This window comes from Arachis ipaensis, chromosome B3 (assembly GCF_059453495.1).
Source record: "Arachis ipaensis isolate K30076 ecotype BB chromosome B3, ASM5945349v1, whole genome shotgun sequence".
NCBI classification, from domain to species: domain Eukaryota; kingdom Viridiplantae; phylum Streptophyta; class Magnoliopsida; order Fabales; family Fabaceae; genus Arachis; species Arachis ipaensis.
In genome coordinates, this window is record NC_142438.1 from 86,647,793 (window position 1) to 86,673,248 (window position 25,456).

Consider the following 25,456-nt stretch of genomic DNA (forward strand, 5'->3'; position numbering starts at 1 on the left):
GTCCCTAGAGTACTAATCAGTGATGGGGGCACTCACTTCTGCAATAAACAGCTTTACTCTGCCATGGTTCGGTATGGAATTCTACATAAGGTGGCTACTCCATATCATCCACAAACTAATGGGCAAGCTGAAGTCTCTAACAGAGAATTAAAGAGAATCCTAGAACGGACAGTAAGTACCCGTAGAAAGGATTGGGCACGGAGCTTGGATGATGCTCTGTGGGCTTACAGAACAGCATTCAAGACCCCTATAGGGACCTCTCTATACCAACTTGTGTATGGTAAGACATGTCATCTGCCCGTAGAACTGGAACATAAAGCCTATTGGGCAACCAGATTCCTAAACTTTGATGCCAAATTAGCAGGAGAAAAAAGATTGCTCCAGCTAAATGAGCTAGAGGAGTTTAGATTCACAGTTTTTGAAAATGCCAAGCTTTATAAAGAGAAATAAAAAAAGTGGCATGACAGAAAACTGTCATCTAGAATCTTTGAGCCAGGACAGAAGGTTCTGCTGTTCAACTCTAGACTCAGGCTATTCCCCGGGAAATTGAAATCCCGGTGGAGGGGACCATACGTGATTACAAGTGTATCACCATATGGTTATGTGGAGCTTCAAGATATTGATTCTGATAAGAGGTTCATTGTCAATGGACAGAGAATCAAGCACTATCCTGAAGGCAACGTTGAGCAAGAGTGCTCAAGGCTGAAGCTAGACTAAAAGCTCAGCAAGGTCCAGCTAAAGACAATAAAGAAGCGCTTGCTGGGAGGCAACCCAGCCATGGGGCATCAATCCTCCAAGAATTTTGCCCTATTTCTATTTTTATTTTTATTTGTTTATATAGAGTTCATTGATAACAAGGTAAAGAATCAATTGCATAAGTTCACAGGGTTACAGAAGGAATCTGCACGCAAAACAGAGAAAAAGAGCTCACTGGCAAGAAAATGCCAGTAAGAGCCTATTTTGGGCGTTCAGCGCCCAAAAGGGGCAGCCAGTCGGCGCTGAACGCCAGTAAGGATAGCAACCTGGCGTTCAACGCCAGAAAAGGGCAACAATTGGGCGTTGAACGCCCAGGAGATCAGCATTTGGGCGTTGAACGCCCAAAACAGGCAGTGTTTGGGCGTTCAAACGCCAGGATGATGGGGAGGAGGCAAAATTCATTTTTCTTCATATTTTTCATTCAAATCTTGATTTGAATACTTCAACTCATGATTTCTTGCAGAAACATGTTAAGAACCCTGATTTTTAAAATCCCTAATTTCTAAAAACCCCACCTTAAAAATATCAAATACATCTTAATCCATAAGCGCAAACCCTCTTTGCAAATTCAATCCAACTCTTTTCAAATCCTTTTAAAAACAAATCTATCTTTTCAACTCATCAATATCTTTTTCAAAATCTCCAATTTATCCTTTTCAAAAAAAATTAATTAAAATCTAGATCTATCTTTTCAAAAATCTTCTCTTATCATATCTTCTATCTTATCTTTTCCAAATCAATCTTTTTTATCATATCTTTATCTCTTTTTTCGAAAACCCACCCTCCCTCCCTTTAAATTTGGGTTCGGCCTCCCTCCCCTTCCATCAACAATTGCACCTAGCTCTCCTTCTATCCGCGATCACTAAGATCATGGCTCCTAAAGGAAAACAACCCACTCCAAGAGGCAAGAAAGAGAGCGTTCCAAAACCACTTTGGAATCAAGGGAAGTTCTTATCTAAAGAACATTCAGACCATTATAACAAAATAATGGGTCTGAGATCAGTGATCCCGGAAGTTAGATTCGATCTGAAAGAAGATGAATATCCGGAGATCCAGGAGCGAATTCGAATCAGGAACTGGAAAGTCCTAGCTAATCCTGAAACGAAAGTAGGAAGGAATATGGTCCAGGAGTTCTATGCTAATATGTGGCAGACTGACAAGCAGAAACTATCTGGAACTGCTTTCTATGAATATCGGACCATGGTCAGAGGAAAGATTGTTCACACCATCCCTGACAAGATCAGAGATCCTAAAGCTACCTCAGCTGAAAGATGATCCAGACTCCTTCAACAGAAGAATGATGAGAATAGACAAGGGCCTGGATAAGATTCTAGAGGACATATGTATCCCTGGAGCCAGGTGGACCACCAACACAAAGGGTGTCCCAAATCAACTCAAGAGAGAGGATCTCAAACCAGTCGCCAGAGGATGGCTGGACTTCATTGGGCATTCTCTGTTGCCCATTAGCAACCGTTCTGAAGTCACAGTTAAAAGAGCAGTGATGATCCATTGCATCATGATGGGAAAAGAAGTGGAAGTTCATCAGCTGATCTCAGCTGAATTCTACAAAATTGCTAACAAAAATTCTAAAGAGGCCAGGTTGGCTTATCCAAGCGTGATTTCTCTGCTCTGCAAGGACGCCGGGTAAGGATGGGAATAACTGAGTATATCTCAGTTGAGAAACCAATCACCAAAGCATCAATGGAAAAATAACAAGCCCAGGATGATCCCACCAAGAAGAAAACACAGGAATTTCTCCCAGAAATCCCTCAATCTGAATACTGAGAGTATCTTGAGACGTCTATCACCAAGATACGGGAAGCTATGGAGCAAATAATAAAAGAACAGAAGGAACACAGTCAAATGCTGACCTATATGTTTAAAGAACAAGAGGAGCAAGGGCGTGACTTAAGGGAATTAAAGTGCCAGAAGTTATCTCTTGAAGAATCAAGCACCCCACGGATCAGAGGAACACCCATTTCCCAGAACAAAGGTTGTTAAATTCCAATTTCTGCTTTAACTCTGTGATAGTGTCATTAGAGAAGTTCACCTTAGGAGTCATATAGTAGTAATTAGTATCTATTTTGATTTTATCTCCAATTAAGCCATAGTTTATTTTTCTCATCATCAACAAACATGAATAAAATAGTAGATCTTTTGAATAAGAGGCAATAAAATTTCGAGTTTTAATAAGAGAAATTCTAATTAGTTACATGTGGTGGCAATACTTTCTGTCTTCTGAATGAATGCTTGAACAGTGCATATGTCTTTTGAATTTGTTGTTTAAGACTGTTAGATATGTTGGCTCTTGAAAGAATGGTGAACATGAGACATGTTATTGATAATCTGAAAAATCACAAAAAAATGATTCTTGAAGCAAGAAAAAGCAGCAAAAAAAAAAAAAAGAAAAGCAGAAAAAGCCAATAGCCCTTAAAATCAAAAGGAAAGGGTAATAAAAAGTATCCCAAGGCTTTGAGCATCAGTGGATAGGAGGGCCTAAGGGAATAAAATCCTGGCCTAAGCGGCTAAATCAAGCTGTCCCTAACCATGTGCTTGTGGCGTGAAGGTGTCAAGTGAAAACTTGAGACTGAGCGGTTAAAGTCAAGGTCCAAAGTAGAAAGAAGAGTGTGCTCAAGAACTCTGGACACCTCTAATTGGGGACTTTAGCAAAGCTGAGTCACAATCCAAAGGGTTCACCCAATTATGTGTCTGTGGCATTTATGTATCCGGTGGTAATACTGGAAAACAAAGTGCTTAGGGCCACGGCCAAGACTCATGAAATAGCTGTGTTCAAGAATCATCATACTGAAATAGGAGAATCAATAACACTATCTGAATTCTAAGTTCCTATAGATGCCAATCACTCTGAGCTTCAATGGATAAAGTGAGATGCCAAAACTGTTCGGAAGCAAAAAGCTACTAGTCCCGCTCATCTAATTAGAATCTGAGGTTCACTCAAAACTCTGAGATATTATTGCTTTTCAACCTATTAGTCTTCTATTTTATTTGTCTAGTTGCTTGAGGACAAGCAACAGTTTAAGTTTGGTGTTGTGATGAGCGGATATTTTATACGCTTTTTGGGGTTAATTTCATATAATTTTTAGTATGTTTTAGTTAGTTTTTAGTTTATTTTCATTAGTTTTTAGGAAAAATTCATATTTCTGGACTTTACTATGAGTTGTGTGTTTTTCTGTAATTTCAGGTATTTTTCTGGCTGAAATTGAGGGAGCTGAGCAAAAATCTGATTCAGGCTGAAAAAGGACTGCTGATGCTGTTGGATTCTGACCTCCCTGCACTCAAAGTGGATTTTCTGGAGCTACAGAACTCGAAATGGCGCGCTTCCAATTGCGTTGGAAAGTAGACATCCAAGGCTTTCCAGCAATATATAATAGTCTATACTTTTCTCAAGGATAGACGACGTAAACTGGCGTTCAACGCCAGTTCTCTGCCCAATTCTGGCGTCCAGCGCCAGAAAAGGATTAAAAGTTGGAGTTCAACGCCAGAAATGGATCCAAACCTGGCGTTGAACACCCAAAATAGCCTTATGCACGTGAAATGTTTAAATCTCAGTCCCAGCACACACCAAGTGGGCCCCAGAAGTGGATCGCTGCACCATCTGTGATAGTCTACTCACTTTTTGTAAACCTAGGCTACTAGTTTAGTATTTAAACAACTTTTAGAGACTTATTTTGTATCTCATGACATTTCAGATTTAAAACTTTATACTCTTTGACGGCATGAGTCTCTAAACTCTGTTGTTGGGGGTGAGGAGCTCTGCTGTGTCTCAATGAATTAATGCAAGTATTTCTGTTTTCTATTCAAACATGCGTGTTCCTATCTAAGATATCCATTCGCGCCTAACTATGGAGAAGGTGATGATCAGTGACATTCATCACCTTCCTCAATCCATGAACGTGTGTCTGACAACCACCTCTGTTCTACATCAGATTGAATGAATATCTCTTAGATTCCTTAATCAGAATCTCTGTGGTATAAGCTAGATTGATGGCGGCATTCATGAGAATTCGGAAAGTCTAAACCTTGTCTGTGGTATTCCGAGTAGGATTCAGGGATTGAATGACTGTGAGGAGCTTCAAACTCACGAGTGCTGGGCGTAGTGACAGACGCAAAAGGAGGGTGAATCCTATTCCAGCATGATCGGGAACCTCAGATGATTAGCCGTACTGTGACAGAGCATTTGGACCATTTTCACAAGAGGAGGGGATGTAACCATTGACAACGGTGATGCCCCAACACACAGCTTGCCATAGAAGGACGTGCGTGCGTGAATCAGAGAACAGGGGAAAGCAGAGATTCAGAAGACAAAGCATCTCCAAAACTCCAACATATTCTCCATTACTGCATAACAAGTAACTTTTAACACATGCTCTCTTGTTCATTCGCAATTCAACTGATAAATATAATTAACTTCCTGACTAAGATTCGTGCACCAGTTAGCCTGCTCTGAAGACGTATCTGAAAGTGAATTTGAGGAAGAAACCAGCTCCCGTTCTACTGATTTGGTTGTTTTACGTGCAGAAAACATGGCAGCTAGAAGAGTTACCATTCAGGAGGAAGGAGCTCCTGATTTTACAATGCAACCATTTCAAGCGCATCATCCAGCGGTAGCTATGGATTTTGAAATAAAGACTGCACTGCTAAATTTGATGCCCAAGTTTCATGGCCTACCTGCTCAAGAGCCTATCAAGCACTTGAGAGATTTCCAAGCAGCCTGTTCTACTGTCAGGCGTGATGGCACTGATGAAACTTCAATTCTGCTGAAAGCTTTTCCGTTCTCTCTTGAGGGAAAAGCAAGAGAGTGGTACTACACTCAACCTTTAGCAAATGTATCCAACTGGGATACACTCAGAAAGGAGTTTCTGGAGAAATTCTTTCCATCTGAAGTTACTGATAAACTAAGGAAGGATATCTCTACAATTGTTCAGGATGACAATGAGACTCTCTTTGAATGCTGGGAGCGCTTCAATAATCTTCTGGAAGCATGCCCCCACCACATGATTGACAAGATCGTGCTACTCAGCTATGTCACACAAGGAATGAGGCCCCAGGATAAGACCACATTGGAAAGTGCCAGCAATGGGTCTATGAAGAAGTACAAGACCACTGATGAAGTTTGGCAATTGATCAGTGATTTAGCTGAATCTACTCGGAACCACAGACAGAAGAAAGGCCGTTCAAGGGCCATTGCAGAAGTATCTTCTGGCATAGAGACTGCTGCTCTAAATCAAAGCATCTGTGAGATGACCAACCTGCTGAAGCAGATGCAGTTGAATCAACAAGCTCAGCAAACTCAACCGCAGCAAAACCAACAACTAGTCCCACAAAGAATTTGCGGAATTTGTGCTGATTACAGTCATTACACTGATGAATGCCCGCAGCTCCAACAAGAAGACAACATGGTGGCATCCACTCACAACTTCTATGACCGCCCCAACCAAGGGTACAATCAAAGTGGAAATAATAACCATGGATGGCAGGACAATTCAAACCAGAATTGGAGGGACAACAATAATAGGGGAGGCATAGATAATCAGGGAAATCAGAGGTGGAATAATAACAACAACAAGCAGCAAAATCAACCTTACCGAGCACCTCACTTGAGGCAAAACCAAGGACCACCGAACAATCAGCAGCAAACCTCTCAATTTACTCATTCTTCTGTATCTTCTAATGAAGATTTATTACAAGCTTTTGAGAAAAGACAATTGGCCATAGAAAATACCATCGTGAACAATATTAACGCCAGTCTGAATGGTTTCACCTCTACTCTGCAAGCTTTTATGTCACAGCTTAGTTCAGCACAAAATTCCAGTAACCAACCTTCAAGCACCACTGGAATCCCCTCTCAACCATTACCCAATCCAAAAGGAGGCATTAATGCCATCACCCTGAGATCCGGAACCACACTGCAGGAGAGGAATCAGGAGGAACCAAGCTCACCAGAATACGCCTCAGCTAAAGAGGTGGTGGAAATCGAAGATGTTGAAGAGGAAGAGGATATACAGGACATAGTTGAAGAAGAGATAGCTCAACCACAGGAAGAAGCACAAAAAGGCACAGGCACCAAAGAAAACACTACTCCCATTCCATTTCCACAACTTGCAAGGAAGCCCAGGAAGCAGCTGGAACCTGATCCTAAAATGGTAGAAATATTCAAAAAGGTTGAGGTAACTGTTCCCCTTTTTGATGTTATTCAGCAGGTACCTAAATATGCAAAATTTCTAAAAGACTTATGTATCCATAAAGACAAAATTAATGAATTAGAAACTATTCCTTTAGGTAGTTCTATATCTGCTTTAATGGGAGGATTACCTGAAAATGTAGTGATCCAGGTCCTTGCATAGTTAGTTGTACTATTGGTGGTGTAGTAATTTATGATTGCATGTGTGATTTAGGAGCATGTGTCAGTATAATGCCTTTGTCTATATATGATGTTTTAAGGCTCCCTCCCTTAAAAAGGTCGGCAGCTCGTTTTGTGTTAGCAGATAAAAGCATTATTACAGTGGCTGGAGTTGCTGAAGATGTTTTGGTGAACATTAAAGGGCTCACATTTCCCACTGATTTTTATATCTTGGAGATGCCCCATAATGATTCAGATAATCCATCATCAATCCTACTTGGAAGACCATTCCTGAAGACATCACAATTCAAATTAGATGCTTTTTCAGGAACATACTCCTTTGAAATAGATGGCCGCATAGTAATGTTCAATCTGAATGGAGTCATTGACAACCCCCCAGAAGATCGTTCTATCTTTCAGTGTGATGTCATAGACGAAAGTGTGGCTGAAGTTCAAAAAGAAGAGTTTGAAGAGAGGCACACTGGACAAGGTCCAAGTGTGGGGACCCTCTTAACTGACAATGAGGACACTTCGCCATTTTCGCAAGCCCCAGATAATCCAGAGCCTGCCCATGATCAAAAGTTAGAATTGAAACCTCTCCCTCCACATCTCAAATATGCTTATCTTGAGGATGAGCAGAAGCTTCCGGTTATTATTGCTAGGGAACTGACTTCTCAACAAGAAGAGCAGTTACTTGATGTACTGAGGAAGCATAAGAAGGCAATTGGGTGGAGTTTGGCAGACATAGTGGGAATTAACCCTCAGGTATGCGAGCACAGAATATTTTTAGAAGAAGGAGCAAGACCTGTCCATCAACCACAAAGAAGATTGAATCCTACCATCTTGGAAGTTGTCAAAAAGGAAGTGACCAGATTATTGGAAGCCGGTATCATATACCCCATTTCAGACAGTGAATGGGTAAGCCCAGTACAAGTGGTGCCCAAGAAATCTGGAGTCACTACCGTGAAGAATGAGCATGGAGAGCTCATAGCAACTAGAGCTCAGAATGCTTGGAGAGTCTGCATTGATTACAGACGTCTCAACCAAGCTACCCGTAAGGATCACTACCCACTTCCATTCATTGATCAAATGCTGGATCGCCTGTCAGGTAAATCACATTATTGCTTTTTAGATGGTTACACAGGTTATTTCCAGATCCATATAGCTCCTGAGGATCAGGAAAAGACTATTTTTACATGTCCTTTTGGGACTTATGCTTATAAGAGAATGCCCTTTGGCTTGTGCAATGCACCAGCTACTTTCCAAAGGTGCATGATGAGCCTTTTCTCTGATCTTATTGAGGACTGTATGGAAGTTTTTATGGACGATTTTAGCGTTTATGGTGATTCTTTTAACCTTTGCTTAGATGGATTATCTAGAGTATTAGATAGATGTGTTGATACAAACCTTGTATTGAATTTCGAAAAATGCCACTTTATGGTAAAGCAAGGGATTGTATTAGGACATGTGGTATCTAATAATGGCATTTCTGTAGACCCAGCAAAGGTGAATGTTATTTCTAGTTTACCTTACCCCTCTTCTGTGAGGGAAGTCCGTTCGTTCCTTGGCCATGCAGGTTTCTACAGGAGATTTATTAAGGACTTTAGTAAGGTGGCACTTCCCTTATCCAGATTACTGCAGAAGGACATTGAGTTCGAGTTCAGTGAAGATTGCAAACAAGCATTTGATAAGCTGAAGACTGCTCTAACTCAAGCCCCCAATTGTAAGAGGACCCGACTGGAGCCAGCCGTTTGAAATCATGTGCGATGCTTCCAACCATGCAGTAGGAGCAGCGCTGGCTCAGCGTGAAGGTAAGGATCCTTTTGTTATTGCCTATGCGTCTAAGACTTTAGACACTGCCCAGTCCAATTATACTACTACTGAGAAAGAGCTACTTGCTATTGTTTTCGCTCTGGATAAATTCCGAGCTTATTTACTTGGTACTAGAGTAGTAGTGTATTCGGACCATGCAGCTCTAAAGTATTTATTAGCTAAAAAGGAATCCAAACCAAGACTTATACGTTGGATACTGCTGTTACAAGAATTTGATTTAGAAATAAAGGACAGGAGTGGTAATCAAAATTTAGTAGCGGACCACTTGAGTCGCCTTGAACATATTAAGGATGATTCTACTCCTATAGATGATAATTTTCCTTTTGACAACCTGCAAGCAGTATCTGAGGTAGTCCCTTGGTACGCACCTATTGCTAATTATTTAGTTAGCCACACATTTCCTCCACATTTCTCTAAACATCAAAGAGACAAGCTGAAAAGCGAGTCTAAATATTATATATGGGATGACCCATATTTATGGAGATGTGGCGCTGACCAGATAATTAGACGATGTGTACCTCAATCAGAATTCCAGTCCATTTTAGAGGCCTGTCACTCATCTGAGAGTGGAGGACACTTTGGCCCTTAAAGAACAGCTAGAAAGATCTTAGACTGCAGATTCTGGTTGCCTACTCTTTTTAGAGATGCTGCTGAGTTTTGTAAATCTTGTCACCCATGCCAGAAATTTGGTAACATATCCAGGAGGGATGAGATGCCTCAACAATATATGCTTTTCTGTGAAATTTTTGATGTATGGGGCATTGACTTCATGGGTCCATTTCTAAATTCTAGTGGATATTTTTATATATTGTTAGCTGTGGATTATGTTTCCAAATGGGTGGAAGCAATTCCTACCCGTACTGATGATGCTAACACTATTGTTTCCTTTGTGAGAAGCCATATTATATGCTGCTTTGGATCACCACGAGCGATCGTGAGCGATCAAGGCACCCATTTTTGTAACAGGAGACTAACAGGATTGATGAAGAAGGATGGGATAATCCATAAAGTTGCAACAGCTTACCATCCCTAAACCAATGGGCAAGCCGAGGTGTCAAACAGAGAAATTAAGCGTATCTTGCAGAAGATAGTAAAGTCTCATAGAAAAGACTGGAGCACCAGACTACAAGATGCACTGTGGGCATACAGAACATCATACAAGACACCCGTTGGGATGAGTCCCTTCCGCTTGGTTTATGGAAAAGCTTGCCATCTCCCAGTTGAAATAGAACACAGAGCCTTCTGGGCAGTTAAGGAGTACAACATGGGAATTGAGAGTGCTGGAGCTGAAAGAAAGTTGCAACTGCAGGAACTGGAGAACCTTCGCCTGGAAGATTATGAGAACTCCAGAATATACAAGGAAAAGATGAAAGCTATGCATGATCAAAACATCAAGAAGAGAGAGTTCCAACCTGGAGATTTTGTTCTCCTTTACAAATCTCGACTGAGGCTCATGCCCGGTAAGTTGAGATCAAAATGGGAAGGTCCATACAGAATAGAGAAGGCTGAACCGTACGGAGTTTATCACCTAAGCCATCCTTCAAGCTCTGAACTTATTAAGGTTAATGGACAACGCCTGAAGCTATACCATGGTGAGAAGGTGCAGAAAAATAAGGAGCTTGAGATCTTCCGCCTGGAAGATCCCCACATCGCAGCAGATTGAGCTATAGGAGCGTCCAACTTACGGACGTAAAAGCAAAGTGCTTGGTGGGAGACAACCCACCGCGGTATGATCGTTCTTTTCTTCACTTTTAGTTTTTCTTCTTTAATAACTCTTCTCTTTATTAGTACTTCCGTGCTCTTTCATATGCATGTTTTTATATTTCTTTTAAAAAAATTTTTTTTTCTTTCGCCGCGCGACGTGATCGCACCAGCGACGCGTCCGCGTGGCAGGGGGAGTAATGAAAAATAAAAAATAAACAGAAAGTTGCACAGGAGGAGCGCTGGAGTCGTGCCAATGGCACAAATTACTCCACGCAACCGCGTCGCTTGGACATCATGGTCTCCCACGCGACCGCGTGCCTCACGCGGCCGCGTGCCCTGCATTTTCGACGTAAAAGGGTGCACAATGCTATATTGTGCGAGAGTGGTGCTGGATTGGTGCTGGAAGCACAATCCTTGTCACGCGACCGCGTCGCCGACGCGGCCGCGTCAATTATTCTCTGACGCACACTCACGCGATCGCGTCCCCTTCCCTGACGCGTGCCCACGCGAACGCGTGCCCCAGGCGGCCGCGTCGCATGCTCTGCCCTGCTAAACCTCAATTGCCAAATTATCTTATCTTTCTTTCCTCCAAATCCTAATTTTTTCTTTTCCCTCCTTCTTTCTTCTTCCCCCCTTCCCCCTTCTATCTCACCTTTCACTCTCTATCTCTCTCACCCCCATTAACAAGGTTTTACCTTTTTCTTCCTTCTTCTCTTTTCTATCATTCTTATTATATTATGTATATATTATTATTTTCTTTTTCTTTTCTTTTTCTTTTCAAACTTCTATTTTTCTTTATCATTCTTTTCCCTTTTTACATGGTGTTAGAAAATTTTTGAGTCATTATCCCTCATTATATGCTTGTGACTTGTTACAATTCAATTGACAATTATTACTTTTAAGGGATTGCTTGCATGTTCAATTTCATACTTTTTATATCTTGTTTAACATGCACGCCATGTGTTTGTGAAAATACCCATATAGCATTATGTACTTCTCTATGTTACTATACTATTCAATGCTTGCTTTTCACAACTTTCCCTTATTATATTGTTAATTGAATTCAATTGTCAATACAAACGTGATAGTTTGTTACAAAGTAATGCTTGGTCTACGCTACTCATGTCTTTGCCTGCATGCCAATAAACCTCTTGCATTCCTTTGTCCTACATGCACTTGCTATATTTCCATTAATGAGCTTTTCACATGTAATCCGGACCATGTGTTAATGCCATTTATCTTTATCGTGCATTGACTATCACTTACAATACCCTCTCCCTTGCTCTATCTCTTGGAATTTAATTCCCTTTCTCTTCCCTTCTTTCAGGATGGCCACCAAGAAAGGAAAAGAGAAAGCTACTTCCAAACCACCAGCAAGAAGAGGAACTAAAAGAGCATTAGTGGCAGAGCCTTCTTCAACCACAGTCAAGCCCTCGACAAAAAGAGTTAAGAGGATAATAAAGGTTGATGACAAGGAGAAAGCCTTTCCAGCAAAGGACTCTGCGCGATTTCTCAATCGCTACTGTGAGCAGATGTTCCCTATCCTAGCAGAAAGGAACTATAACAATGAATACCTTCTTATCCTCCCGTCCAATATTGCCACCTTTGTTGAGCCGCAAATTGAGCGAAGACAATGGGGTTTCCTACGGAAACAGCCAAGGCAGGTCAATCTTTCTTGGGTAGTTGAGTTCTACTCCAACTTCTACATACCAACCCTGCAGTCTGTTTATGTCCGGCAGAAATAAGTCTCCATCACAGAAGAGGCCATTCAGCAAGTTCTGAGTCTTCCTCCTATTCCTGCAGGAATGGACGCTTTTCAAGAAGCCACTCTTCAGCGCCAGAGATACCAATTTGACTGGGACTCCGTTCTCGGAGTCATTGCATTACCTGGCAGCCGTTGGATCTACGGATACCACCGTACCCGCCCTAAGGGAATCTTGGCTTCCGCACTTACCTTGGAGGCTCGCGTATGGGCACAGATCATGTCCCATTACGTCTTTCCGAGCACTTATGAGTCCTCTTTCACTGCAGACATGGCTGTTCTACTATGGTGCATCCTTACAGACCAACCTCTGAATCTTTCAAGACACATGCGGAATGCTATGGAGCATGTACAAATCGCAGGCAACCTACCTTTTCCCGCCTTGGTCTCAGATCTTGTCTCAGCAGCCGGAGTCTCCTACAGAGCTGGGGACACCAAAGCCATGCTTCCACGGGATGATCAATATATCCCTCACGGGAAATACCTCAGACTTTCAGCAGCCACTACAAGCCAGCCTACTGAGCCAGTTGAAGATATTCCTTCTTCAACACCACAAGCATCTACAACTGAGAAATTGCTCCACCAGATAATCGAACGGTTGGATCGGCATGAACTGAAAGCTAAGGTGAGAGAGCGCCGTAACGAGCGCCGATTCAAACACCTCAAGGAGCTACTCAAGGGACGCTTCAGAGACTCAGACACCCCGGACTCCACTTCCTTTACTAGCACTGGGAGCCATGATGGTCCCGACTGTGGAGATATTGCTACCAGCCCACCCCTGTTCCTGACAGATGGCACCGAGGACGGTGCAAAGCCTTAAGTGTGGGGAGGTCGGTCAGTACCTGACTTCCGGAGGTAAATTCTCTTCTCTGGCACCAATAATTAGGATATTTTAGTTAGATTTTCTTTCTTTTATAAAATAGAATAAACTGCATAGGTTAGAATAGTTGCATGCATGTTCTACTTGATTGAAAAGACAATAAGATTCTTTTAAAAATCTATCTTTGGAACAAAATTTCACTAATTTTTCAAAATTTTTATGATAAATCTGCTTGAGTTGTATTTGGAACATGATGTTTGAGCTAAAGAACACACAACCTGTGAAAGATTTGAGCCTTTATGTATGGTTACATTATTTAACCATAATCATTTTATTCTTGTGTGTTTACTTCTCTATGATTGTAATCTATATTTTGTTTTATCTTATATGTCCAATATTTATTATATTTACATGCTTGCACATGATTGAGGCCATTATTTGTTTAAACTCACTTATCCAAATCAAGCCTACCCTTCTCAATTACCTTTGTTAATCACTTTGAGCCTTTAAAACCCCATTTGTTCTATATTTTACCACATTACTAACCTTAAGCTGAAAAATAATTGCATATCCCAAATTGAATCTTTGGTTAGCTTAAGATAGAATTGTGTATGCTAGTTAAGTATGGGAAATTGTGGGAACAAAAGTTGTTGAGGGAATGTGTCATGAAAATTTAAAGGGAATTTGGATACCTACTCATGTGAATATATGAGAATGAAAAATCTATGTGCAATAATAAGCTTTATTTATTTAATAAAAAAAATCAATAAATAAGGGGACAAAAATTACCTCAATGTTAAATTTAGAATTCAAATATCAATGTACATATGATAGAATCAAAATACAAAATTGAAACATGAGTATGGGTTGAAAAAAGGGAATTATGGGTAGCTAAGCATGAATTTAAAAGTATATAGAATATATGTATATTAGGTGAGAGCTTAGGTTAATTAAAGATTCAATTTATAAAGCTCACTTAGCCATATGTATATCCTTACCTGCACCTTGGCCCCATTACAACCCTGAAAAGACCTCATGATGTTTGCATTAGTATATTAACTGTTGTTGATTGGTTAAGAGAAAAACAAAAGTTAGAAAACATGACTAGAGAAGAATAGAGTGATTACCCTATACACTAGAGATTAGAGCGTACATACATTATCACTGAGGGTTCAGTGCTTGAATTTTCATGATTCCTGCTTTCATAAGCTATCTTCTTGCACTTTTATCGGTTTTATTGTATGATGATAGAATTAGTGGAATTTGATTTGTAACTGTTTTGAAAGGCTTATTTACTTTTGATCAAGTGGACAATAATCATATAGTTGCATTTATTTATATACGTAGGATTGCATTGCATTTCATGAGTTTCTGCATGTTCATACTTATTTCCTTGTCTCCTTCAATTTAGCATGAGGACATGATAATTTTTAATTGTGGGGAGATTGATAAACCACTATTTTATGGTTTATATTGTGTTTAACTGTGTGGTTTTGTCATGATCCTTGCCCACTTATTCATCAATTTAGCATGCATTTAGATTTCCTTCCTAAATTCAATACATGTTTGAAAATTGCTTCCTAGAGACTTTAATTATTCACTTTTAATTCTCCTTTATTCCATTCGATGCCATGATTTGTGTGTCAAGTGTTTCAGGCCCCATAGGGCATGAATGAGATGGAGATTGGAGAGGAAGCTAGCAAAAATGGAAGGAACACAAGAAATTGAGGAGATAACCAGCGAGAAGTGACGCGGTTGCATGGCTCACGCGACCGCGCGAAGGAGCGCAAATCGCAGCGACGCGGCCGCATGGCTTGCGCGGCCGCGCGGATTGGAAAGCACAGGCGACGCGGTAGCGTGGACGATGCAAACGCGTGGAGAGGAAAAAGCGCTAGCGACGCGTTCGCATGGACGACGCGATCGCGTGACATGTGCGATCTGCATAATCTGTAGAATCCGCTGGGGGCGATTTTGGACCTTATTCTGGCCCAGTTTTCGGCCCGAAACAGCAGACTAGAGTCAGAGAATATGCAGAAACAACGGATTCATTCATTCAGTAGTTTTAGATCTAGTTTTTCACTCTCTTAGGTTTTTCTCTCTAGTTTTAGGATTTTAATTTTCAATTGATCTTAGCATTGGAACATTGAGAAGAGTTATTTCCTCATCAAGACATCATCATTCTAGTTTGTTCTCTTAACTTGGTTTTAATCTTCCATGTTCTTTGTTATGTTCAATTTTGTCATTCAGATACTTTTATGATTATTTAATGCAAGGATTATTTCTTTTTAATTCAATTTCAATATCAATAATCATGTCTTCTTTTAATTTCCTTTCATGTGCCATGGATTCTTTATTTATAATGCGTGAGTAGTTCCCTTACTTGATGGGGAGTTGATTAAAAGGAACTCTTGAGTTGGAAGGATTGAAAGAAAATTTGTAATCGGGTTAAATGTTGGATTGCTATCCTGTCACCGACGCCAATCCCTTTGAACTAAGTGGGTTGCAACTTGTGAACAGATCTCTCATTCCCACTTGTTTGACTTTCCTTTACCTAGTAAAGGATAACCAAACGGAACAACCATTAATTATAAATTAATCTTACAATCACACCATCAATGATAGAGATTCCAACCAATCAATTCCCAGTCAAGGCTTTTATTTATATTATTTAAATTCCTCAATTTAATTCCCAATTTACCTAGCTCAACTTCTTGGAACATCTAATTAATAAAACAGCACACTTTTCTGCAACTCGTTGGGAGACGACCTGGGACTTAAAACTCCCAGTAATTTTAATTTAAACTCTTTGTGACATATTTCTAAATTGATAGACAGATTTTCGGTGAGTTAAGAACTATACTCGCAACGTAACCATTTTAATAAATTTTTAATTCACCAGCTTCTGCTTCCCATCAGCGCCCATTGCTTATTTTTTCATCCGCGCATACGCGTCACTGATGCGTACGCGTCGATTCAAAATTTTCCAATCTCAATTCTGGGCTGGGCATTGCGGACGTTGGAGGCAGCATTTGATGCAACATTGGACCTCCAACGTTAGGTTATGGCGCGTACGCGTACCGTGTTCTTCCGCGCAAATGGGTCAAAATTACTCATTTACGCGTACGCGTGATGGACACTTCCGTGCAGATGTCAAAAATTGCTTTTTCATGCGTACACGTCATGGACGTGCACGCGCCACTCAAAAATCTTTCAGCTCCAGAATTGATCATTTTCTCACAAAGTTGGGGTTAATGTTGGACCCCCAACGCCACCTCCAACGTGAACATCAGCCATGTTACAGATAAGTGCTCTGTTTCTCTTCCAACGTTTGAAGCAACGTTGGTGGTCAAACTTAGCCACCAATGTTGCTTTCCCTTCATCCTTTCCATGCTCCTTCTTCAACCTTCCTCCATGCTTTCCTTCACCTATCATCAACCAATGAATACATCAAAGCTTTGCTAAAATCATGAGAATTCTTATCATTCTTAGCATACAAGTAATCATAGCATAAATCCTCATGAAATTGCATCAAATTACTCATGGTTGAATGAATCTAGGCATACATGAATTTTTACCCAATTTGCTTACTTATAGCTCAAGAAAGTGTATAAAATCTATCAAAAACCAAGAAAAAGGCTAGTGAAACTAGCCTAAGATGCCCTGGCATCACAACACCAAACTTAAATCTTGCTTGTCCCTAAGCAAGTACTGAATTATTATGACGAAAGAATGAAACAGAAGGGAGTATTCACATCAGCAAAGCATTATTTCATAGTTGATGGGGTTTTATGCAGAAAATACAGTAGCTAACTTCTTATTGATCTTTAAGCATAGAATGTCTCCCTCAAGCATCAATTAACACAATGCTATGACCTCTTATTATTTACTTATCCTTGGTAATTACTTTTCTTCATTTTCTTTTCCTGTAAACTTTAGCTCAGTGTCATGTCTGTAGCAATTTCTCAACTTATTTGTGCTCAACACATTATTCACTATAGACACTTGGCTCACATTTCTTCTTAGAACATTGATGCCCAACACCTTTTTGGGTTACTAAATGTCTTGTAACTAGGTTGCTCTTGATAATGGACTTTTGGTTGATAATCCCGGGTTAGTTAACCCAAGTTATCAAGTGTTAAAGCACTCCATAGAACCTAATCATCCAAGCAGATCCTAGTACACAGACACCACAGGCATATGTCCTAAGGTCCAAGCTATTGGTGTCTAGCCTTATTATTGCTTTCTTTTGTTTTTGCTGCCACTTTGGCTTCTCTTTTTTTTTTTATATTTATTTTTCTTTTCTCCAAGGACTTTTATTTGCTATGATTCATAGACAGCATGCTAATTTTTACTTTAGAAAGAGAGCAATCTATCCTTTATTCATTATAAGTGAGCTACTACACAATCAAACATATATACCACCACTTACTTATTTCACTACTTGCTTAAAAAAGAACTATTCCACTTCTCGTTCAAACATTTCTTTTATTTAATTGAAAAGACTTAGGAAACAAGACAAGCATTTAACGAGTGATAGTGAAAGCACACACACTTAGGCTAGCATACTTATTGCAAAGATTAAAACATATGGAATGCAAGATGACTAAAACCATAAGTGAATATCAACTAAGACAAACATGTTCTTTCTTTATGGAATGGAATAACAAAGGAGCAAGTCCACCTTTTATTTTTTATCTTGTTTGTCTTTCTTCTTCTTCTTCTCGCTTGCTTGCTTACTACTTTCTCCCTTTATTTTGCCCTTTAGCTTTTGCCAAAATTCAGCTTTCTTCATTGTCTCCTCTACTCTGTTTTCAAGGCCTATTGCTTTATTTATTTCTCTGGCATTCTTTTCCTTGAAGTATTCATCGTAAATTGAAAAAGCTGGGTCCATGCTATGCAGATGTTCCCCAATGTAGTTGAGCTTGATTTGACTATTTATGTTATAGTCAGCTTGAACTCCATACTTTGCATCCTGAAGAGTCATGAACTCCTGGAAAGCTCTCATGTTATCAACTTGGAGTTGGCCCAGCTGGTTGAAAGATTCTTCAAATTGTGAATCTTGCTCTCTTTGCATGACTAGAGATCTTGACTCATAATCTCTCTATTGACTCATCATTCTCAGCTGAAGCTCCTCTTCTTTTTGTTGAGCTCTCATGTACTGTGAATAGAATTCTTCTTGCTTTTCTTGAACTCTCATGTACTGTTCAGAGAGCCTTTCAATTGTTTCTTGCATTCGCCCTATGTCCATGCTATTTTGTGGTTAGAATTGTTGCTCCTCTTCTTATTCTTCTTGTTGCTCTTCTCCTTCCTGTGGTTTTTCTCTCCTTCTCCTCCTTTGTAGTCTTTGACTTTGCTATGCCTCTATGACATTCGTCATTATTTCGAGGGTTATAGGCATGCCTGGATATAGCCATGTTGGGTGCGCATCCTCTAGTGGCACTCTGGCCTTCATGCATAACCTCACAATGGTGCTTGGGTAATAGAGCCAGGCTTTAGCAGAATTTTTCTCTGCAACCTTTTGGATGTCATTTGCAATGATTTCGTGGACTTTTATCTCCCCACCCACCATTATGCAGTGTAGCATGATAGCCCTTTGTTTGTTGACTTCCGAGGTGTTTACTGTGCCAAGAATTGATCTTTTTATCAGCTTATACCACCCTTTTGCTTCAGGGATGAGATCTCCCTTTTTCAAGTACTTGTGCCTCCCTTGATTATCCCTCTCCCAATCCGCATTCACCACACAGATATCACTAGCGATTTCATCATAATCTGGGTTTCCATTTACTCTTTCATGGTACCCTGGCTCATCAAAATGTGCTGACCTAAGTCCTAAGACCTTCATGATGGTCTTTGGACTAAAGTCCACTTCCACTCTTCGTACATAACTCTTGTAAGTTGGGGCTTCATTCATATTAAGCCTTGGGGTGTTAGCATAAAACTCCCTTATGATATTTGCATTAATCCGGGTGATTGGTGAGGTAAGCTCTTCCCATTTTCTCTTTCTAATTTTGGCTTTCATTTCTAGGCACCCGTCATTAGGTAGCTGGAAGGGGACTTCTGGATATATCTTCTTGTCATTCATCCACCCAAGTTGCATTTGATGGTACCATGATCTAAACTTCCATCGATCATGTTTGTTTTCACCTTCTTCAACCATGGGTTCCTTTCCTCTTCTTCTTTTAGAGCTTGAAGAAGAAGCCATGCTTCCCTTGATGGTTGGCCAAGTTGAGGTTAAGGGTTTATGACGAGAATGGGTGAGTGTGACGTACCCTAGGAGGGAAAGTGTTTGAAGTTAAATTGGTGTTAATGAAGCAAGTGAACAAGGATACTTTGTTGCACAAGGAACACAGCTTCTAGGCTTTGGTTTTAGAGAACAAAAGCGTTGAATATGTGAGTATAAGAAATGTGAGTTTTTGGTTCACATGCACGGTTCAAGTGAAGTTTTTTATAGTAAGCTTTAATGAAGAATGGATGGCTAGGATTCATTGGAACAAATGATGAATTAACGTTGTGCATCCAAGGTTAGATAAAGACAAAAGTTGCCTCTTCAGGAAGCATATCTCTTCGGTCTTCCAAGTGCTTCTTCCAAGGATGTTCAGACTCACCCTTTAAGCCATGTGATCCCTTTTTGTCTTTATGCTAGCCTTTCCTTTCCTTGTCTTGTCCCTTTCATGAAATAGTTCTCTGTGCACCTAGCTATCATAACAAGACAAAATGAGTGAGTACTAATGGTGGTGGTAAAAGAACAATTGATATTTTAAAATTAAAAACTTGGCTATCATTCCTCATGCTTGTTTAACCAACTGTGACTCTTTTTGGTGCCACCCTATATAGTCTTGGAGGACACCAAACTTAGTGTTTGGTCATATGGTTCAAAGTGTTACTTCCTCCAAATGTTGTCATTGAAATCTCAACGAAATTAGTGTCACTTTTTGGTTAAACCATCATGAGAAAAACTTTATTTTGCTATTTCTAAACATGACTAAAAATTATAACCATGGTTGCACTTTCATGACTTTCAAAGTTCAAGAAAATTTGACTCTCATGACTTGTTCTTGCAATATATAGAACACCAAACTTAATGTTTGGCCATAAATTCCAAGAAAGACTTGCCAAACGGGCATTATGATCATTATTTTTGAAAGGTATCCCAGTGTGCCTATAGGCACACCAAACTTAAAATTGGATCATATGCTTCTCAATGTCATGAAAATTGTCAAAGTGGTCTTGAATTCATGCTAGAGCAACACTCATTTATTCATATTGAAGTATTAAAAACAAGGAAAACTAAATCATGGGCTGCCTCCCATGAAGCACTTCTTTAGCGTCACTAGCTTGACGGTTGGTCTTTGTCATGGTGGATTGTAATGCCTTAGGTCTTCTCCCCTTACAGTGAAGCAGTCTCCACTTGATTCCTTAATGATTTCTATATGCTCTAGGGAGAGGACCTTTCTAATGGTGAACACTTGAGGTAATTGAGATGGAATGGTTGGAAAATGGGGTGGGATTGGTGGATGATGGGCTGATATCACTTTCTCTCCAGGGGAAAAACCCTCTGTAGGAATCTTTTTATTTCTCCATCCTCTTGTTAATTTCTTCACAACTCTTCCTTCTTCTTCCAGTGGTACTCCCATGAGTGTTATGTCATGAAGTCCATTGCTAGCTGCTCCTCTCAACTCTTGTGGCTTCGGCTCTTCCTTGAACTCCATTGGTTGCTTCTTCTCTTGAGCTTCTTGTTTATCCATTAAGGAAAGCTCCAGATGCTGCCCTTGTGGTTCATTTCTGTTCTCCTTCAGGGGGCTCTCAATGTGCTCTTCTTTTAATTCCTTGCTCTCTTGCTCAAATTTATGAACGGGTTTGAAGGCTTGGAAAGTGAGCTGCTCATCATGTATTCTCAATATCAATTCTCCTTGTTCTACATCAATGAGAGCTTTTCCAGTAGCTAGAAATAGTCTCCCCAGAATAATGGGATGGAGGTAGCTTTCCTCCATGTCCAGAACAACAAAGTCAGTGGGGAGAAAGTAGTTTTCTACTTGCACCAATACATTTTCAATTAGTCCTTCAGCCTTCTTCTGAGTTTTATCTGCCAATTTGACGATTACATCCGTAGATCTCAGCTCATTGATTTGTAACTTCTTCATAAGAGATAGAGGCATTACATTTATGCTAGCTCCTATGTCGCAGAATTCTCTGTCAATTTTTGTCTCCCTTATGGCCATGGAATATGAAAACTCCCTGGATTTTTTTTCTTCATGAGTATGTCTTTCTTGATGAGGGCACTGCATTCCTTGTTTATTGTCACTATTTGTCCCCATTTTAGGGTTCCTTTCTTGATCAACAGTTCTTTCATGCACCTGATGTATGTTGGCATCTGTTGAAGAATTTTGATGAAGGGGATGTTGACACTGAGTGTTGCAAAAATGTCTAGGAATCTTCAATATGACTTGTCTTCCTCATTTCCCTTGAGTTTCTATGGGAATGGTGCTTGTGGCACAAAGGGCTCGAGGTATTCTTTCTCTTTTTGTTCCCTCCTCTGTTCAGGGCTAGCCATTTCTTCTATCTCCCTTACATCCTTCCTTGATTTTCCTTCATCATGCTCTTAGTGTGTGCAGCATTCTTCCTTCAGCCTTTCTTCACTGCTTAGATTGATTGACTTGCATTCTTCCCACCTTACCTTCTTCATTTCCCCTCATGGATTTTTCTCTGTATCACTTAGGAAACTAGTAGTAGGCCTTGGAAATTGTTGTGAAAGATGTCCTACTTGAAGTTTGAGATTCTTAAGAACCTCCCCTCGACTTTTCATAATACCTCTCTCCTCTTCCCGGAATTTTTTTCAGGTCTTCACACTCTTTGCAAAGGTTTTCAAGCATAGCTTCCATCCTGGCTATTCTGTCCTCATCATATGGTGCTGATTGGTTAGAATTGGGGTATCGAGAGTGATTATTGTGGCTTTGGTATGATGTATGTGAATAAGTATTTTGTGTGGTCTGGTATACTTTTTAGTTGGAGTTTTGGTGAGTGGAGTGGTTGTATTGGGTTGAATTATGAGGTCTGTGATCTTGGCCTTAGTTTTGTTGGTTCCCCCACCCAAAGTTTGGGTGGTTTCTCCAACTTGGATTATAGGTTTTAGAGTATGGATCATTGGTTTTCCTAGGTGAGTTTCCAAGGTAATTAGCTTCCTCCCTGTTGGCTCCTTCTTCTGTCTCCAACTCCTCTTGAGGTGATGGTAGAGTGTGGATAGCTGCAACCTAATTCTTCTCCATATGCTTGGTCAATTCAGCGAGTTGCTTAGTGATCATCTTGTTCTGAGCCAGGATTGCATCCATTTGATTCAATTCCAAGACTCCCCTGTTGTTGGTTCTATCTGAGGCATAAAAATATTCATTGTCAGTCACTGTCTCTATAACATCAATGGCCTCTTCAATGATCTTCTTCTTGTTTAGGAAACCTCCAGATGAGTGATCTACAGCGTTCCTTGATTCACAATTCAGCCCTTCGTAGAAGATGTAAATTTGCACCCACTCATTAAACATGTCAGGGGGGCATTTGTTTGTCAAGTCCTTGAATCTTTCCCAGGCTTCATATAGAGTTTCACCATCCTGCTGTCTGAATGTATGCACTTCAGTTCTTAGCCTGTTTACTCTTTGTGGAAGGTAAAATCTTGTCAAGAATCTGCTCATTACATCTTCCCATGTGGTTAAGCTTTCCTTCGGAAATAACTATAGCCATTTTGATGCCTTGTCTCTGATGAGAAGACTTTTGTGTGGTTTAGAATTTCCTCAAATGAATTCTCGTTGCAAGTATAGTTCTACACCAACAAACAATCCTCCCAATAAAAAATTTGAGTTGTCACAAATAACAAACCCCAAATAAGAATTAACCGAAGTATTTAGACTCCGGGTCGTCTCACAAAGAGTTGCAATGAAATGTATGCTTATTGGGTATGAAGGATGTAAGGGGGGGTTTTGATTGATAAGAGGGACAATAAAATAAATGACAAGAAAAATAAAGAGAGCAACTAAAGAAAGCAATTAATAAAAAGAGACATTCATGGCAATGGATTAAGATCATAGGCTTTCTATCCTAGTCATGCATGATTAATTCATCTTATTTAGTTAACTCACACATCGGGAGAATGTCAAACAAGACTAATTAATCATATCACAAATATAAACAAGAATTTATCTCATTACGTCAACTCCAACAAATAGGGAGAAAGTCTAACGAGACTAGCTAATCTCAATCCAAAAGTCCTAACCAACTTACTAATTAAACTAGCAAAAGATTAGCGTCAATGGAAACAATATTCCATAAGTCCTAATCAACTCACTAATTAAATTAGCAAAAGATTAGCGTCAATGGAAACAATACTAGCTAACAACTCTAGATCACCAACATAAGTTGGGTTTTCATGACTCAAGATTACCTAATCACTCTTTCCAAGCCAAGAATGCTCAAAATCTACTCTAACATCCTTCCAAGCATTTTATCAAATACTTGGAAGGCATAAAAGGAAAGCATAATAAATGGCAAGAATAGTAAAATCTACCAACTACAATTGCAAGAAAAGTAAATCAATAACTCAAATCAACATTAAAGGAACATCAAACATCAAATCTCATTAAAGAAAAATCCAAATCCAACAAGAGTTCATAAACATAAAAGAGGACAAAATAAAGGAAATGAACAAGTAAAACTAAAAGAGCAAAAATGTAATACAAGAAATTAAGAGGGAAAACTAAATCAAAACAAGAATTAAAAGAGAAAATTGAGAGTGATTAACCTAAACTACCCTAAAATCTAGAGAGAGGAGAGAGCCTCTCTCTAGAATTCTACCCTAAAACATGATGAAAACTAAACTATGACTACTTGGTTCATTCCCCCTTCAATCCTTGGGTTCAATAGCATCAGAAATGGGTTGGATTGGGCCCAAAAGGAGCTGCAAAATCGCTGGGGGCGATCTCATTAATGTGGGCACGGACAGCATCGGCGCGTGCGCACAAAGTGTGCGTGCGCGCCCCTGAACGCGAAGCAACATATGGCAAAATTTATATCATTTCGAAGCCCCAGATGTTAGCTTTCCAACGCAACTAGAACCGCTTCATTTGGACCTCTGTAGCTCAAGTTATGGTCGATTGAGTGCAGAGAGGTCGGGCTTGACAGCTTTATGGTTCCTTCATTTCTTCATGAGTTCTCCCACTTTGCATGCTTTTCTCCTCACTTCTTCCATCCAATACTTGCCTTATGAACATGAAATCACTCAACAAATATATCAAGGCATCGAATGGAATTAAAGTGAATTAAAATCATCAATTTTAGGGCCTAAAAAGCATGTTTTCACATTTAAGGACAAATCAAGAGAGAATTGCAAAACCATGCTATTTCATTGAATAAATGTGAAAAAAGTTGATAAAATCCCCCAAAATAAGCACAAGATAAACCACGAAATTGGGGTTTATCAGTCTCTCAAAGAAAATGGAAACAGTAACAATCTATAGGTGTCAGGATGAACACTATTAGATTTAACCGTGTCACATATCCTTTAAAATTTAGTGAGATGCTCATTAGGATCCTCTTGTGCACTTTCACCAAAAGAACAGTTGTTCTGGACAAGAGTTATGAGCTGAGGCTTTAATTCAAAATTGTTAGCATGGATAGTTGGCCTCTGAATGCTGCTACCATAATTTCCTGGATTTGGATTGATGTATGATCCTAAAACTCTTCTCTCTTGTCCAGCAGGGTTAGCTCCACCCCTTCTGGCATGGTTGTTCACCTCTTCTTCATGATGGTTTTCCATATCATCTTCCATGGTTATATCAAAGTATTCCTCCTCTTCTTCTGCACCAACAACCCTCTTTCCTCTTGCTTTCCTTCTTAATCTCAGGAAGGTTCTTTCTGTTTCACTATCAAAGAAAGTTGAAGTTTTCTTTCTCCTACCTGTCATACAATGAATAAGTACAAGAAATAGCAAATGCAGAGTCTAATAAAATAGAGTATAGTTAGCTTGGTTAGAGCAATTCATCAAATAGTTAGTAAGTTAGCAAGTTAGTTTGCTGGAAAGTGAAGCAGTAAGATAAAATTCAAGAAAAACAACTAAAATTGCAGAAACTAAATGTACAACTGGAATTAAAATTCAATTAATGAAAAGAAAAAGTAAAGTGCTCAATCTAGTTATCCTTCAATTTGGTAATTGTCAATACAAAACCAATCCCCGGCAACG

The 25,456-nt window shown here is 39.8% G+C and overlaps 2 non-coding genes across 2 annotated transcripts; one reads left to right on the forward strand and one right to left on the reverse strand.

The window, feature by feature from the left end:
- Window positions 1–5,669: 5,669 nt before the first annotated feature.
- LOC148571454 (small nucleolar RNA R71) lies at window positions 5,670–5,777 on the reverse strand. Its single transcript, XR_015908288.1, has one exon. It is a non-coding gene; the product is annotated as a small nucleolar RNA R71 (small nucleolar RNA).
- A 16,986-nt stretch (window positions 5,778–22,763) lies between these two features.
- Window positions 22,764–22,871, forward strand: LOC148571455 (small nucleolar RNA R71). Its single transcript, XR_015880484.1, has one exon. It is a non-coding gene; the product is annotated as a small nucleolar RNA R71 (small nucleolar RNA).
- Window positions 22,872–25,456: the final 2,585 nt, after the last annotated feature.